This window comes from Panthera onca, chromosome E2 (genome assembly GCF_046562875.1).
Source record: "Panthera onca isolate mPanOnc1 chromosome E2, mPanOnc1 haplotype 2, whole genome shotgun sequence".
In the NCBI taxonomy this organism is placed as follows: domain Eukaryota; kingdom Metazoa; phylum Chordata; class Mammalia; order Carnivora; family Felidae; genus Panthera; species Panthera onca.
Window position 1 is genome coordinate 40577438 of NC_138353.1, and position 15289 is coordinate 40592726.

At 42.9% G+C, this 15289-nt stretch overlaps 1 protein-coding gene across 4 annotated transcripts in view; it reads right to left on the reverse strand.

Annotated features, from left to right (window-relative positions):
* The window catches only part of CDH11 (cadherin 11), a 153144-nt gene that overhangs the window by 56023 nt on the left and 81832 nt on the right, over positions 1-15289 (reverse strand). The window contains exon 1 of one of the 4 annotated variants that reach the window (XM_060650609.3): positions 9630-9861. The exons of the other annotated variants lie outside the window; for them this stretch is intronic. The gene's annotated coding sequence lies outside the window, so the exon portion shown is untranslated. Of the gene's footprint in view, positions 1-9629; positions 9862-15289 lie in introns of those variants that run through there. 4 annotated transcript variants of the gene reach the window in all.

Below are 15289 nucleotides of genomic sequence, written 5' to 3' on the forward strand. Positions count from 1 at the left end.
GAATCAGATTCACTTGGGAACTTGAATGAAAGAAAACAGGAACCACGTTTCAGTTAGTAAGAGAATAAAACAGGAAGGTGATGGGCTGCTGGGGGCGAGGGGGGCGGGGCAGATGGACTAGCCTTTGTCTGTGGCCAAAGTTTTGGTGAAATCAAAGTTATGAAAAAGCCAGTTAGTAACCAAATAGAAAGAAACATGGTCTCTGGTCCCCACACCATGTAAATGACACAAGCATGGCCCCGTTCTCTGAAAATCTAGCAATTAAGGACTGCTGCTGTCCTTAATAAAAAGTTAGGTGGTTCTTCTGATAAAGGGTGAAGTACTGTAGCTGTGGAGATAATCTGTTCCTACATAGAAATGCCTTCTTCATTTCTGAATATCCAAGAAACAGTGGGGCCAGAGGGAGACCTTTACAACAAAAGTCAAGACAATTGTGTTCTGGCAAAGGTTCTGCTGCTGAAAAATTGTGCAACCTTACCAAAAAAAATTCTTCTTCATCTGAGACTAACTTTCTCTTTTCCATAAAATAGGAGGCTGGCAATAGCCTATAAAGGTCTTCCATGCCTACTGGGGCCTGTGAGTCTGTGCTGTGCTGAGACATAGCAACCTTCCCTGGATGGAGGTTTCACCTCTTTTAGAAAGTCTGGCTCCTAGCTGGCAGGACTGCTTCATGCACATCCGCAGGAGGCTGCACTTAGATCAGATAAAAGCAGTGGCATCCTCTGGGACTAGGCAGTGCAGACCCCTGTTAATGTGACTGGCTCTGAGTTCCAGCATTAGGAATCAAAACTTCTCCTGATGGGCAATGGGAATCCATTAAAATCTCTGATCCAGAGATTGATGGAATCCAAGCTGTCAGAGGTATATGGAAGAAACTGACAGTGAGAACCGGGAGTTCTGACACAGTTGTTAAGAGCAGGGGTTCAGGAGTCAGATGGGGTTAGAAGGCTAGAGCTCAAGAGTTACTGCTTGTTCACTAGGTGTATGATCCAGCCTCCATGAGTCACCACGCCGCCATTTTGAAAATGTGAAAACACAACGATGGATCCCAGTGGGAGAGTTAAAATGAAAGGAGCGAATCTTGTATGAACTTGACATAGCCTGGCCCACTGCAGGTGATCAAGAGGATAAATTAGGGGGGCTCCAGCTCAGAGCCTGGAGCCTGCTTCAGATTCTGTGTCTCCCTCTCTCTCTGACCCTCCCCCATTCATGCTCTGTCTTTCTCTGTCTCAAAAATAAATAAACATTAAAAAAAAAAGAGGATAAATTAGGAGTTTTGTTCCTTCAAGAACTCCTAAATATGTAATTTACGACATGGATACAGTGATGTGACATACAATATACATACAACATGCAAGAAGGTGCAAGTCCTACAGAAGGCTCTAAGAGGCTGTCCATTAAGGGGAGATAAAATAATACTTATAACAGGAATTGTTAAATGTAATGATACAAATAAGTGAGAGAAATGAGATAAAGAAGACCAGTGTTGTCCAATAGAAATATAATATGAATCACATGTATAATTTTAAATGTTCTATATGCTACTTTTTAAATGTTTATCTCTTTTGAGAGATTGAGAGAAAGGCAGTACAAGCAGGAGAGGGGCAGAAAGAGAGGGAGAGAAAGAATACCAAGCAGGCTCCACACTGTCAGGACAGAGTCCAGCCTGGGGCTTGAAGAACATGACCTGAGCTGAAATCAAGATTTGGATACTTAACCAACTGAGTCACCCAGGTGTCCCTAGATGCTACATTTTAAAAGTTAAAAAAAAAAAATGGGTTCATTAATTTTAACACTGTATTGTATTTAATCCAGTATTCCCCAAATGGTATCATTTCAATACATAAGAAATAGATGATTTATTGAGATATTTTGTACACACCACCCCTGTTTTTTTTGTGGGTTTTTTTTTGTTTGTTTGTTTATTTGTTTGTTTTTTTGGTCCTAAGTCTTTAAAACCCAGTATGTATTTTAAACTTATGGCACGTCTCTATTTGGGGTAGCCACATTTCAAGAACTCAACAGCCTTATGTGGCTAGTGGCCACCCCCTAGGACAGCACAGTAGAGGATTCTAGCATATCTGGAGAGAGAAGGACATGTGGTCAACAGAGACTTCCTGGATTTATTGCAGTGGTTCAGGTGAGAAGTAACAAGGCTCCAGATTGGAAATATCAGCCTGGTTAGAGGAAAGGGTACCTTTCTAGAAACATGCTCATGTGGAGGGCCTTAGGAATTGGGCAAACTGAGAAGGCCAGAGGCTGAGGCTATAGTGGAGGTGCTGCTCCTGTCCTCACTAGGGGAGGGGCCAGTTTGGGGAAAAAGAGCATACATTCGGTTTTAAATGTGTTAAACTTAGGAAGCCTAGGGACTGATGTTTACATAGGAAGTTTCTGAGTAGTGAGGTTTCCCAGTTCTTCCAAGGGTGGGTATTACAATGTTACCATTTGTTTCCAGTGTGGGCATTCTGCTGTATTGTTCAATGCTAGAATCTCAGAGCTGGAGGAAACCTCCCTTAGACCTTCCACTCTTAGTCTTCCTTCGTCGGAAAATAGGAAAAGGGAGATACAGAAATACCAGGCAACTTGTGCAAAAAAACAAAACAAAACAACAACAACAAAAACAAACTGAACAAAACCTAAAGTCCTCACTGTGGAGGAAAACCAAAAGGGAAAGCATGGAGTGGAAGATAATTTATTCAGCATCTACCTTCCCCTCTTGCCTCCCCCAAACCCAGCTTAAAAGCATCCTCCCATGCAAACTACTACTTGGAAGCAAACAGTCTGCATTCTATAAGGGTAAAGACGTTCATAAATAAGGACCCAGGAGATCTCTTCAAGGACTGTCAGTGGAGAACAGGAAGAAGGAAAACAGTGTGCATATTATCGCTGGAATCTGCAGGGAAACACTTTCCACAAAGACTGGTTTTGGGTTTTTTTTGTTTTTTTTTTTTGTTTTGTTTTGTTTTTTTGAGTATAAACAGTAAGAGGAGGAATTATCCCAAGGTGGTCTTAATAACTGACAAGGGCTTGATGTGGGTTTTTTTTGGAAATAATTACTAAAACAAGGGGAGAGAGTGCCTCAAATCACCACTGCCTAGAGTCTTCAGAATTCTGCAACATCCAGCCTGTGACCCCAATCCACTGTGGTCCACACGCATGGGTCCAGCGTAATCAGCCTCGGAACAGAAGTGCAGAATGCAGAATGTTAAGCTGCTTCCAATTATCAGAAGCTTGATTCTTACCAGAGTGCGGGTGGGCGTTCTGGAGGTCTCTTTCTAACGTGCCTTCCCAAACCATGCTATCACGCTAAGGGTAGAATAAACTCTGCCACATTTTTTACTGGGTTTTTTTTTTTTTTTTTTTTTTGGTATCTCTACATATACCACAGAAGGTTTTCTCCCCCCTTATTTTTAGAAAGCAGACACCAACAATAGCCTCATAATGATCTCATTGTAGTTTGAAATAATCCAATCTTTGAAGCCCAATTCTTTCTTTTCAGATGTATTAATGTCATTTATCAAAAGTAATGGGATTTTTTAAAAAGTTAAGCATAAAAGAAAAGTAATGGGATACAGCAAACCAGTCAAGTGCCTTGTACATGTGCAGAGCATTTTCTGAAGCATATGCCTAACACTTTCAGACAGGCAGGACTTTCAAAGGCAACGTTAAGTGTCTTTTGTGGGTCTCAGATAATATGGTTCACTTAATTAGATTTTCCATAATCCCAGGTTAATCCTATTGTGAATTACAGACTTGAGTTTTGACTTGCCTGGCAGAAACATCTATTGCTACAAATGCATTTCTGGGAAAAAAATGTATCTTATTTATAATTCATTACCAGAATCATTACCATAGAGACTGCCTCTTCTAACTTCCTCAGGTAGGAGTGACCATTTCCACTCCTTTGGACTACACTGTCCTTTCAAACAATAAGGGCACTTCTGGTAGTTTTGGCCGCGGTTATGTCTTCCTCTTCCCCAAGATATACAGGGTTCTTTAAGATTTGGGGTCACTGAATTCCTTGCACCTGAGCAGTGATGTGTACACCTGACCTGGCCTCTGTACTTTATGGAACTTAACCATTAGATCAGTGCCCCTAGAACTTGATTGCTCATTAGAATTCACTGGAGAGTCTTAAAAATCCCCTTGACCAGGCTTTACTCAACACCAATCAAAATCCATGAAAATCAGGAGTCGGTATTTTTGAGGCTCCCCAGGTGGTTCTGGAGTATATTTGAGGTGAGAACCACTGTTCTACAGCTCCCCTATCCAATATGGTGGCAACCTAGACACATGTGGCTTTTTTAAGTTTACATTAATTTAAATTAAATAAAATTAAAAATTCACTCCCTCAATGGCCTAGCGCCATTTCCAGTGCTCAGTGGTCATCTTTATCATTGAAAAAAGTCCTATTAATGAGTGTTGGCCTTAGGCTTTAAAACACCTTCATCCGAACCATAAAGGGTCTGTTGAATGAAGTTATACCAAGAACACTGTACTAGGAAAGCAGTCAAAGGTCTGCCACCAATTCATGGTGCAATGTCCAATGGTCTAGACCTCTGTTTTCTTATCTGTGAAGTTACAGACTAGGTAGGATCAATGGCTCTCCAAAGGTGACCAGCAGAATTCCCCAAGAAATTAAGAGGAAAGGGGTTGTGAATGGGTGGGGACAGTCTGTTGCCCTACAGAAAACAGAAGTACAGCCAGAGTCGGCAAGATGATCCTTGAAAAGCAGTTTGGCTGCCTTAAAAAAAATAAGAAAGGAAGAACAGAAACCACTTCTGAGATCTTGATACCTAACAGACTCACTGTCTCAGCCCATGCATGGGCGAGTCAATTCCTGCTTTAGCACCCATGATCTCCTGGGTTAGGGAGCCCCAGCTCAGGGAACTGTGAGGCCACGGACAGCTGACAACTCACTTCACCTCCATGAGTGTGTTTCTCTTATGACAAGAAAAGGACAAATGATGTCTGACCTCCCTGGCCTCTGAGTTAATTCGAGGCTGGAATGAGATAATAGGTAGAGAGTCTCTTTGGAAAAGCATCATGTCCACTGCCTAGGTGAGAAGGGGGATGATGAAATGCTGGAAGCAGTGGCAACTTCCATTTCTTTAGGTCCTCTTTAAAGTTTTGGCTTTTTGTCTTTGTAGGTTGTAGATAAACAAATGCCAAGGACCTGTTACCGTTACAGGAAGGAGATGTGATTGCACTCTTCTCTGATAGAGATATAAAATCTGTCAGATGCTGCATATGGATTCTTTTCATGTAACTGGCACCCTTTTTGTTTGCTACTGGACTCAAAAGGACCCGGTAAGGCTGACTTGTGGGGACGCTGACCCCTGTGTATAGCTTCTCGGCTGGGGGCTGGGGGGTGTGGTGGCAAGAGAAGGGATGGCTGATTCCAACAAGAAAAGCTATGAAAATATGTGAGAGCCCTAGACTCTATAGGGATACAGGCCAGAAGGACCTCTGAAGAGACCATGGGTCTTTCAATTATCCTCAATAGTGGATGGAAATGGATCACTCGTGGGGAGTCTGGACAAAGCTGTCAGGTACTTGTCACATGAGATGTCATGGGCTTTCCCAGATGGAGAAGTTCCAGGAGGCCATCCTAGTAAAGTCTTCATTCACCATTCAGCCTCTGCTTGATCGGGGTCGGGGCGGGGTGGGGGGGTGAGGGGGTGGGGGAAGAGAAAGACAGAGCACAAGCAAGGGAGGGGCAGAGAGAGAGGGAGACACAGAATCCGAAGCAGGCTCCAAGCTCTGAGCTGCCAGCACAGAGCCTGATGAGGTGCCTGAACTCACAAACTGTGAGATCATGACCTGAGCCAAAGTTGGACACTTAACTGACTGAGCCACCCAGGAGCCCTGCTTTACATACATTCTTGATTACCTCTTTCTCCACAGCATCCTCCGGAGTTTTGTGTTAGGGCATTCACTGTCCAGAGAAGGAAACAAGGGCTTGGGGCACTTTGCTTTCAGGGCACTGACTTTCGTTCATGTGACTGATTAGTACCCAAAATGGAATTTGACCGTTTGAAAGCTCTTGCCTATCTACCTTTTGTGTTGAACTCCTCTGTAATTCTCCTATGGAGGTCTTAATTTTAATTCCTGGGCATGGTCAGAATTCAGCTAAATTTCATTCCACATGGCAACCAATTAAATATCTGTGGAGACTAGGATTCTGCACTAGTTAAATGCTATGAATTTGGTGAAACATGTTCTTTGCCCTCAAGAAACGCATGCATTACTAGGAGTTTTAGAAAGTGGATATTCCACCCAAGGGTCAACCATCACCAGCTCCTTCGATGTTTCCTTAGAGGAATCGCCCCACCCCCAGAGGTTCTTCAGCCTGCTCCACTCTTCCAAATAGTCCTTGAATGAATGAACCATGATTTTTAAACCTCTCCTTCATAATGTTTTCCACATTAGAACAAAATTTTGCTCTACATCCTTCACTGCCTCAGCCTCCAAAGGAGGTGCTAATGATGACTAAAAGGCAAGCGGTGCAGGGAACCGTAGGAGGGCAGCCAGACAATAAATATCTTCTAACAAAGGAGCCAGCTCAACATGAAGTGGCTCTGTGAGATCTCATGAGCTAATCGTTGTTAAAAAGAGTGACTACGTCGCTCAGGGAAGGAAGAGTTACATGGTGGTAGAGGCAAGTCCCGCACATCAATATTTCATCTGAGGGCACGAAGGTGAGGCCTGGAATTATTCTCTGACAGGAAGAGTGGCTGTTATCCAACCACTGCTCACACCGCTGGTTAATTCAATACCCACACTGCAAAGGAGATTCAGCCATGCCTTCGATCCTGTTTTCAACAGGAAAGGAGGTGACACTAGCTTCAGTTCTTTATTGAATTGCATAAACAAGCAAAATAATATAAAACTTGAATCCGTTCATAGAGCGCCAGTGTGACAAAGTCCAACTGGTTGTTTCCCCAGGTCTCCCTAGGAGATGCACGTGCAACCAGGAATAAGTTTTGCCATTGCTCTCAGGCACCTTACATTGATCGACTAAGTACCTCTTTCCAAAAACATTTTACTGGAAGGGCAGATTTGCAATCCATGGTACCATTGGTAAGGCAGAAAAGGCTCTCTAGAATCACTCGGTAAGAGAAAGCCCTTTTAAAGTTCATTTATTTTGAGAGAGAGAGAGAGAGCGCGCACAAGCAGAGGTGGGGCAGAGAAAGAAGGAGAGAGAGAATTCCGAGCAGGTTCCACACTGTCAGCACAGAGCCTGACGAGGGCTTGATCTCACAAACCATAACGTCGTGACCTGAGCAAAAATCAAGAGTCAGATGACACTTAACTGACTGAGACACCAGGAACCCCAAGGAAAAGTCCTTTTAGATCACATTTGACTCAATCAACCAAGGAACAGATCAATAAGGAACAACAAACTATTGCTCTGTGTCATTAACTATGCCATCAAGGAATTACTGCCTTCCTGGCAAGACATCTGTGATGGAAATACCCACTCTTGCATCTCAAGGATGTCTGCCCACGAGGTCACAGAAATATATCTGGGTCTCGTGGTTCATAGCCTGTTTCTGGTTCTTAATCTAATCATGGCACTGGGTGTCCCAGGCATGGGCCCTCTGCACCTCCAAGGTCTTAGTTCCACTCCTCCATCTTTTCCACACCTACACATGTTCAGATCTCAAGTCCAGCATTCTAACCAAGTCCACCCAGAACTCACAAGGTAGAGGTCGTGGGGGGATTCAGAACTTGAAAGCTCGCTGATTTGACAAATGTACACACTCAGAAAATAACTAACAGCTCCAGATCAAATCAGCTCCTTAAAATCACTATAAATATAAACATCAGGAGAGGTCAAGATATATTCAGAATGGCATGGCCACTTCATGAAGCAAGGACCTAGATCTGGATAGAAAATGAGTAGAATTCTGCCTGGTAGAAATGGGAGGAAGGCTCCACGGCCTCCTCCTCAGCCCTCCCCTGAAGCCAGGCTTAAGCCTCATTTCATAGGAAACTCCCTGTCTCGTCCTCCCCACGACTGTTGTGCTGAGAAGCCCAGCTGCATTGCTGAGGCCGTGCCAGGTTTTTCTCCCTGGGGTCTGCCCTGCCTCTGGCATTTTTACCTACTGCTTGTACCTGGACAGAGGAGACAGTAAAGGATGCTGCCTCCTGCCTATATCTGTGTATCTCTGGCACTGACTGCACTCTTCCCCCACAAGGACCCTCTATGTACCAGCCCAGATTGAGGACTCTGGGGTCTTAGTAGTTTCTACTGCAGTAGAGTTGTTCAAGCTACCCACCCCCCAAGACACTCACACATGCTGACACCTCGCCTCCCTTCGCTTCCTCACTCTGCAGCTGAGATATTCCAACAGACTTTAGGGCTGAGTCTTTGTAAGGTGCTGCTGAATCCTGCTTTGTCCTGTTCAGAGTGAACTGAGCCAGCCTTTGGTTGATACATAATTTATATCCTTTTCTTATGTCAGTATTTTACTAGTGTGCACATGGGCTCCAACAGATACCCGACCCTCAGTGTTTGGGTAAACATCAAGGTTTGCTGCTGAGGAACAAAAGTTTAAGTGGCACACATGGATGTGTCCAGGTGACTATTTTTCACACGCAAAAAAGGAAATGACTTTTCTTTTTTTGTTTTTTATTTATTTTTTTTATTTTAACTTGTTTTATTTTTTATTTTTTTTAATTTACATCCAAATTAGTTAGCACATAGTGCAACAATGATTTCAGTAGATTCCTTAGTGCCCCGTACCCATTTAGCCCATCCCACCTCCCACCACCCCTCCCATATCCCAAACTCCAAATATGGAGTTTGTTCTCCATATTTATTAGTCTCTTCTGTTTTGCCCCCTCCCTGTTTTTATATTTTTTTAGTTTTCTATAGCAGCATTATCTTTGCTTTTTTAAATATGAAATTCATTGTCAAACTGGTTTCCATACAACACCTTGTGCTCATCCCAACGGGTGCCGTCGTCAATACCCATCACCCACCTAATGACTTTTCAGATCAGGAAAAGTGATGCTAGCATAAAGTAAACAGAACATAGGTTTTTTGACATGAGGAGGGGATGGAGGTATCACTTTGGGAAAATTCAGACTGAAATACCAATGGTACCCAAATGATAAGCCAGAAAAAATGTTCCTCAAGTCATAAGGAAAAAAACAAAAGGATATTTTGTTGACATATTTTGTTGAAGCAAAGTCTTCTAATAATTACAAATCATAAACCTGGCACGGAGATCGAAATGTGAGCATATAAAGATACATTTTTTTTACGCAAAGTGTAATAAACATGTGATTTTTTTTTCCGGTGTAGCCATCTTAGAAAAAATCATGAGAAAAAGGAGGGATTCAGATTATAGCAGAATAGTGGCAATTCTTTCACTCATAACTGGCCAAAGAATTTTATATCATTTCTCTTTAATAAGCATGGGGAATTGAAATTTTATATTGAAGATAAGTGGAAATGATGTATGCTAGCTAAATGGATACTTTAAATTGTATGCCTTTATTCCATTGTGTGGCTTGGTTCTCCTCAAAACAATCCCTTTGTCATTTTTCTCAATATCCTATACAACAAAAAAATTCTGCATTTTTAAAGAGAGGACGTAGCCTTAATGGGAACTCACCTGGGATTTGCAGCCAGGCTTCCGGTGTGCCAAAGTGACAAAATTATTACAAGTTCTCTTAAAGCTGTCTTAATACGGCTCATTTCTCTTGAGTTGTATCCTGTGTTAAACCAACTCTTGCTTTGCTGAGATGAGATGGATTTCTAGGAATAATCATCACAAGCTTGCAGAAAGCACTTTGTGCTAAAGTAGAAAAATTTCCATTCCTAATCGTATGACTTAGAACTGAATACTCATTTGAGACTTAGAAAGTCTGTGTGTTTCAAACCCTACCATTCCCATGACGTCAAGCCTATTAGATCATAATGGCCGTGTCATTTACTTTTGGGGGAACTAGGGGTGTCAGATCTAGCAAATAAAAATACAGGACACCCAATGAAATTTGAATTAAAAAAAAAAAACATTTATTCTGAGAAAAAGTACATCCCATGCAATTTGGAGGGACAGATTTAAAATGATTATTTGTTTTTTTATCTTTCATATTTAACTGGATATTAAAACGATTAATTTGTTTTTTATCTGACTTTCACATTTGACTGGAAGTCCTGTATGTTTGCCTGACAAAGTGGAAACTCATCTATTAAAAAAAAAAAAAAAAAAAAAAAAAAAACTGGACTAGGCAAGTCAATCTCCAAGCCTCAAGTTATTTTTATCTAAATCCCAGAATCATTTTGTCTCCAAGCATCTTCTTTGCAAACTCATAATGCTGTTGCCTAGTCCTCAGGGAAGCAGCACCACTGGGCAGAAGAGATCACATCTGGGGAAATGTTGACAGTTTGGGACCTTTAACATCAGTGTAACCGAGGTCAGAGAAAACCAAGGAAGGATCTTGGATTTCCCTAGAGAAGATAGAATAGACCCTTGGATATTGACAGGTAACCTACAATGTAAAAGGCCCAAGGATGAAAGGATTATCTACAGTGATAATTGATTGAGGAATTAGGAATAATGTTCTCTTTCATCCTCTGAGTTGACTTTAGTTCTCAGAAAACAACCAATACCCAAGTCTTAGAGTCAGGATCATTTATATTAGGAGCACACACCATGCCTGATTAGCAGGCAACTTTCAAGAATGCAGCACTCATCGATGTTTGTTCACATACACACAAAAAATTGATAAAGATACGTGCATAAAACATGCCCAGAGCATGCACTGAGAACCTGGAGCCGAGCTAAGCAGAGACAGTCAACAAAGAGATGCTGCCATGGTCCTCAAGTCACTGAGAGTGTAATGGTGGTGATGGCAGGCTGCAAGGCAGCCCAGAAAATGGTAAACATGTCATGAAACGTGCTTTGATGGGGGCGTTGGTTGTGAGAGAGCTGAGCGGAGATGTACCATAAACCAGGGTACAACGGTACAATGATGTGGTTGCTCAGCGAGGATCTACCTGATAAACCTGAATGAAGTCTTGAAGTGATATATAGGAATGGATGAGATGTTTAAGGGTAGGAAAAGCAATCTAGGCAGTGGGAACAACAGGAGCCAATATCTAAGACGTGAAATGAGAGTCTGTGTTCAGATAATGATAGGAATCTGGGGCTGTAAAAGCACAAATGCTGCTCAAGAAAGAGGAAAGGGTGGGGCAGGAAATGTAGGCAGATGGTAAACCACACATACACTAATGACCAACAGCAATTATAATACTAACATTTGTGCTTTGGCCAGTGCTTGCATTTATACCTGTCCTGCAGCATGCAAAGTTGGAAAGTCATGCAGAAATAGCCACATGTCCAGAATTGTGGGGTCTTGCAGTTAAACTAAATGGGTATATGCTTCCATTATTCATTTTCCATCAGGAAGTGTCAAACCTTAGAACTTAGAAGCAGCCTACGACTCAGATTTAGAACAGGTGCCTGACTGCTGGCTGGGGGGGGGGGGGGACATCCAAAACAACACCCTGTGTTGCATCTTCAAGGACTGGTGGGGAGTGGGGAGGGGCAGGGAATAGAGAGAAAGGAAAAAATACTCACTATGCTCCTATAACGTGAGCCTTTGATCTAGAACGATACTGTTTACAGTCTTATGACATAGGGACAATTATTCCTACTTGACAAATGAAACAAAATCAGACAAAACTTAAGTCAAGTTCTGGTGTCAGATGAAATGAGATAACCTAAACTTGACCCTGGCTATAAGAAATACGCCCAAGTACATGTGCCAAGCCTTCTTTAAATCCCCAGCAAAAGCAGCCAAGGCAAAGTGGCTCATGATATAACCAAGGTGGTGCCTCTGCAAAGAAGGAAATTAATTTCATTCTGATTTCCCCTGATCTGCACTGTATGTACCAAATCACAGCCATCTTTACAAAATTAAGGGCATTAGTTATCTCCCCATTCAGTCGGAGTGGCATTACACTTGCACGAAGACGTTCCTAGCTAAGCTGAGGCATATCAAGTTTTTACAGAATCATTCATCAAGAGGTGAGACCTAACCCTGATTAGCGTTTCAATAAGAAGCCTAGGACTAAATAGAGAAGAAGTGCACCATCACAGAGGCAATTAGGCACCTTCCAGACAGCCACATTTTTCCTTAGACCAATCGAGTTTGAGCAAATGAGAATTTTTTTTCCTTTCTCTCTTTTTTCCCCCCTGATGTGAAGTGAACTGCCTTAAATAACTGAAGAGGTGACGGCAAGCTTGTTAAAGAAAACGTTTGCCCATTAAGTGAGGCTTAATTAAACAGAACAAAGGCTAATCATTCTTCCATCTAAGAAGTGGTACATCCCACTACCATAAAACTACCAAGTGTTTGCAGCACTTGGTCTGGGAGGCCTATGATGACACCCACCAGTAAACTAGGGGGACATGTCCAACAAAACACTTACAGACTTCAAGAAATCACATGTCACCGCACAAAGCAGTGGATGAACTGGAGATGTGCGCATGCAAATAAAGTTAAACAAATATTAATTTTTGTCTCCAATTATGCTGTCTTTAGGTTTTCTCAGAGTGACGAAGCTACATTCACTTGTCCCCTTCGATGAGCCATTTGGAATTGCTGATAAGAGGTTTAGCAGCAGTACCGAGAGGGTCTAGTGACAGAAATTCTCCAGGACTGCATCATCAGTGCTCCATGACAATGGGGATCATGTAAGTTCCGTTCATCACCTTATCTCCAGCAGGTGGCATGATATTGAGCAGAGCAGAAGCAGAGCTTGGATGGAATTGTGGTCAAATGATGCCTCCCAAAAAGATGTCGAAGTCCGACCCCAGCAGCTGTGAAGGTGACCTTATTTAGAAAGATGTTTTTTTGCAAATGATGAAGTTAAAATGAAGTCATTCAGGTGGAATCTAATCGAGTATCATTGGTGTTCTTATAAACAGGGGAAATTTGAACACGGGTGGGGGATACCATTTATAAGCCAAGGAATGCCTGAGGATACCAGAAGCTAGGAGGAATCTATGACAGAGAGTCTCTCTCACAGCCCTCGGAAGAAGTCAACTCTGCCCAACACCTTGATTTTGGACTTCTGGCCTCCAGAACTGTGATCCGATAAATTTCTGTTGTTTAAGCCACCCCGCTTGTGATACTTTGTTACTATGGCAGCCCCAGGACACTAACACAGGTGGGGAAGGGCAGAGTGCAGTCATCCAGTGGACTGGATGATTTCTCAGTTCGTCTTTGCCACCCTTCTTCCAGGGCATTTGTCCCATGCAGTGTCCCCACTGCCACCTTCAAGAGCACTGGATTTAAAGCTGACCTCCACTCTTCCTCGTCTCATGGCCTCATATGAAAAATGGGGGTACTGGTATAGCACATCTCTCCTTGCCTTGTTGTGAAGATTAGATAAGATAATTCTTGGGGCGCTGAATGGCTCAGTTGGTTAAGCATCTGTCCCTTGATTTGAGCTCAGGTCATAATGTTGCGGTTAATGAGTTTGAGCCCTGCATAGGGCTCCACACAGAGCCTGCTTGGGATTCTCCCTCTTTCTCTGCCCCTCCCCCACTTGTGCTCTCTAGAAATAAGTAGGTAAATAAGTAATTCTTGTGATGTGCTGGACACTGTGTGTGGCATATAGTAAGTGCTCAATAAATACTACCTATTACTATTACCGGCATGAACAGCTTGGCCCCCAGAACTTAATAGTGTTAAGGTCAATTTTATATTTGTTTGGTTGTCAGTGAAACAATGTGGACTTGACTGTAACTGGACTGTCCAAATAGAGTTGGCTGGTAACATCAGGTCCTTGGACTCCGGGTAGGCCCCTCACCATTGGACGGACATGACCAGGAGTTCAGGCCGCTTACACTGCCTTTAACAGGTTGCCTTCCACTCCATCCACCCCCCCACCCCACCACCCACAACACAGATTTATCAACAGAAGGCATTGAATCTGCCAAGACCTGGCCATGCCGGAACTGATCTTGGGAGCCTGAAGGTGAGCAGGACCAGTTAGCTGCCGGGAGGTGGGATGCTGAGCTGAGGTGGCAGTGACCTCAGTGAGGCTGCTGGGAGCCCAACTGAGGACAAGGGCTAGAACCCTGATTAGCATTTCAGTTAGGGACTTAAGGAAAAGAGAGAACATCTGTCAATCAGAGGGGCAAGGGGGCTGCAATGAGGAGGCTCCAGGTCCCCTGTGCTAGGTGACACATCCAGGGCTTTGTGATCATCACCTTACTTACCCTTCACCACAACTCAGTGAGGTGGGTATTACTGCCTCTATTTTACAAGAGGGGGAAGTGAAGTGAGGTTCAGAAGACCTTTGGTAACTCAGAGCAAAGTCACCAAGTACATCACTTCCTGGTATGCACTGGGTGGAACCAGGGCTGTCTCCACTAACCATTATGCCCCACTGCCTGCTGGCATCTGCTGCGTTGTCCCTGCTAGAAAGTCACGCTCAGTGGGTGGTTACTAATATTTAAATCAGATTGAAGACTGTATTGTCAAACCCATCTGCTGATGGTTTATAGCTATATACTTAAAAAGGCATAAATGCTTTTTGAATGTCAGTAGTATGCATCCTTAATTTTCTGCATTGTTTATGAATTGCCTGGAATAGAGCAATCACAATAATAATTCATACTTTATCACACTTTGTAATTTACAAAGGGCTTTCACCAACATTAGCTCATTTTACACATCAGCTGACAAAGGTAAGGGTTATTATTACCCTCATTTTATTGATGGGGAATAAAAGAATAAGTCATATGCTCTAATGTTCTGAGATGTTAGTGAGCATTCAGGCTGCAATCATGAGAGTAGGGCTTAGGCTGAAAATCCTACCCCAAGAATGGAAAAAATGTTCCCTGAGGGGGAGCATAGTTTCCATTTGGGAGTGGACAGCTCCAAAATCAACCTCAGTTCAGTCTGCAGTGGAAGCTTCGCCTCCAGAAGGACACAGCTGATTAGTAGCAGCCTGTGATGCGGTGGCTCACAACTCCTGGGTGCTTATTCCATGCTCAGCACTGTGCCAAACACTTTGCATGCTTTATTTAGTTAATCAGCACACGGCTCTATGGGGTTAGAGATGAAGAAACTGAAGGTTGGAAAGGTAACTCACTCAAGGTCAAACTAGTGACACCCCCTGACCATCATATCTTAGAGGTTTAACTTTTAGCAATTTGACTTTAAGGTGGACAGCCTGATGGGTACAGCCTTTCTCAGAGAGAAGAAAAATTCTATGGTGTTTTGTTCTGTTTTGTTTTGTTTTGTTTTGTTT